Source organism: Hibiscus syriacus, unplaced genomic scaffold, assembly GCF_006381635.1.
Source record: "Hibiscus syriacus cultivar Baekdansim isolate YM2019G1 unplaced genomic scaffold, ASM638163v2 tig00111952_pilon, whole genome shotgun sequence".
Lineage (NCBI taxonomy): Eukaryota > Viridiplantae > Streptophyta > Magnoliopsida > Malvales > Malvaceae > Hibiscus > Hibiscus syriacus.
Window position 1 is genome coordinate 370,020 of NW_024063220.1, and position 3,180 is coordinate 373,199.

The following is a 3,180-nucleotide window of genomic DNA, read 5'->3' on the forward strand; positions in this document are numbered from 1 at the left end:
AGTTTTGTCATTTTATGTATTTTCATAACATTTTTCGTGATTAATATTTTAACTTCTTTCATTAACATTAACTCTTATTATTTGCGTAAAAGAAATTAAAATAAAAAACTTAAATGCAAAGGAGAATAATTTTAGAAAGAAATTACAAGAGTATTTTACGAAGATATATCGAGTTCTAGAATCCTAATTATATATAGTTGTATGAACATTGCCTCATAAACTTCTGCATCCACCACATATTCCTTCTAATTTAGTTCTTCACCAAATAGATTTGAACTAGGTCAAACGAAATTCAGGTTACAAACTTTAACAAATATTTGATTTTTTTCATGTGTTATAATTATATTAAAAGTAAATTTGAACTTGTTAATTTTGTAAATATTCTAACCAATATGGAGTAATAGATATTCATATACTCGAGTTAATAGTCTTACAAATTAGTCAAGTCAAATCCGGAAAGAAACAAGAGAAAACAATACTTGCATGTTCTAACTGAAGGGGTCATCTATATCATTTTCTATGCTATGAGCACAATTTCACCTTGGGAACCTGCAAAAACAAATGAAAGATGCAAAATTCATAAGAATGGAAGAATAATGCCTAATAAAAAAAGTATGATCATATTATTACACGGACACAAGCATTAGTATCAAATACGAAAATGGATTCAACATGAACTTGATCTTGAGTACTTCAAAAATACAATGAAGGGTTAGGGAAGTTATTACATGTTTCAAAAATCTCTTTGGCCAACTGTAGCAGTAAATCTGTATCTTCAGCCATTTTCAAGACTCATCTTGCCTCTTTAATTGCTTCAGCTGCAAGAAACGATTTATTTTCTGCTTCAGCAATGAGATAGGCAGCAGTTACTGAAGCTTCAACTGCATCACAAATTATACGACTGGTTTTGCAACTGCTTGGGCCGCTTGCCTTTCTGTTTTGGGGTAGGTGTTTTCGTCCCGAAAGTTTCATCTTTTCTTATCTTGTACCGATTGTGCACCTGCATTATTTCAATAGATAAAGCAAACTTGATTCCATATTTCAGACATACTATAAGGTTAACCTAATAGAACAAACTGCAAACAAAGTTCATGGCTGACCCACAAGTTTTTCAAGCAGTATCTACACAACTTCAATAATTTCTTCTTGGTTCAAAGAATGCAAAATTGGTTGAATTAACTGTTGCTGGAATAAATATATTTTGGTTCCCATGACCGGTTGTTCTTTAAGTTCCTTATAGTGTGGTAGCAATTTTATCGTAGCAATTTAATAACTTGAAATTGGGTATTTCAAAAGCAAAAACAAGTTTTTCCTTTTTGGCCAAGAAAAAATTAGTAAATAACAATTGATAAAAAGAAGGATAGAACTATTTATGATTTACCTTTTCTAGTTTTTCTAAAGCAACCAGCCTTTTCAATCTTGAACATAACTGCTTCTTAAAACTTTGAGGTACCTCTTGCCTTTGCTGTGATATATATTAAGGAAATATCGTACTCATGATTTTGATAATGTAAGATCATAAAGCATGGGAAACTAAGTTACAATGCATGGATAGAGAGACCTCAAAAACTTCACGCATGATTTTGAATGCAACATCTACGTATTCAAGGTTAACCACATCATTTGGTATAATATTAAGGAAATAATGTACTAATGTAATCTCATGAACAATTAGAAACCAAGTTACAATGCCAAGAGAGAGACCTAAAATCGTCAAGCATAATCAATTTCCAAAACTACATCTAAGTTAACCATCATTTGTATTTCTATGCCTCCTAAAAAAATCATAAAAGGCAAGGATCATAATGGAGGCTTTTGTTAGCCTGAGAAAATTTCAGGTTTGAAATATCTTTGGCAGCAAAGCCTATCAAGAATTGCACAACATTAGCCTCATCTAACACACATACCTTCAAACCAACATGTATGGTTTCTCAAATTCTGTCTTATCATCAACAATGAGATGCATGGTTTATTCAAAAACTAAGTTCAACCTTGATGATGAATAGAGACATTAATGAAATTATCAAAAGGGGTTCCTTTTCCTAATGAAACCGTCTCCAAGTAAAATAAATATTCGCTAAACGACGACCAAAAAAGAAAACAGAAACCGACCTCAATATAGCAGACTATTGCTCTGTTATCCGATCCATTTGGCTCTTTCAACGCTGATACAGCTTCGATAATCAATTCATTGTACCGGCTACAATCAAACATCAAACGCTAATCACAAAGAAATTAGCAATAAACCATCAAAACACCTTTAAAAGAAACTGCAGGCTAGACCCCATTTATTTTTGTATTAGAGTAAAAAAGACACTTCCTCCTTAATAAATTAGACTAAATGACTAAATCCCGTGAAATTCACTAAAAGTTCTCAAATATATAGCATCAACTAATTATTTGTTCGCAAATATTGTAAACATTACTAATTATTTATATGGGAAAAGAGAGAAAAGTTGCATACTTAGGACTAGGAGCAAAGCTTCTAGAAGAATCATCAATGAGTGGTTTAGGCAATGCAGTTTGCTTAACAACAACAGAGCTCTGCGGACTGGCGGAGGTTGGTTTGGGCTTGGACGGCCTTGATTTTTCCCGGGAACCATGACCGCCGGGTCCACCACTCAAATTCCGCCAGTTGTCCTGAATATCCAAACAGGTTAAAAAAACGGTGAAAGAAAATTAAAAAATTAAAAGTAAAAAATTCGAAAGGAAACTTAAAGGGGGAACCTTGAGATCAATGTTGGAGCGAGCAAACAGGAAAGGGCTTAACTCAGGGTCTCTTTGTATTAACTTCCAATTCCCTTTGCCGTATTGGCTACTCCCGCTCTCAACGCTTCTTCTTCCTCCGCCGTCCACTTCTGTTTTGGATTTCCCATCTCTCTCAACGATGCGATACACGATGTTTTGCTCCCGGCAGCCGCTGCTACTGCCGCCAGCAACCGCCACTCTGCTGCAGCAAAAGTTTTTTTTTTTAATTTTCTAACCGACAGTGACGTTTCAGGCTCTGAAATAGTTTGAATGCTCGTGTCACGTGGCGGTATACAGAGACGATATTTGCTGTATGCTTCTTTAAGTTATACGACGCCGTATTTTATGAGGAATTTGGCAGGTGCACCAATCGCAATTACCCAGCTGGCAGAAAAACATTGGGTAAATTACAGTCATGGTCATCAATTACCA

General features: G+C 34.6%; 1 pseudogene; it reads right to left on the minus strand.

Annotated features, from left to right (window-relative positions):
- Nucleotides 1-395: 395 nt before the first annotated feature.
- Nucleotides 396-2,876, minus strand: LOC120173439 (annotated as a pseudogene).
- Between the last annotated feature and the right edge of the window lie 304 nt (nt 2,877-3,180).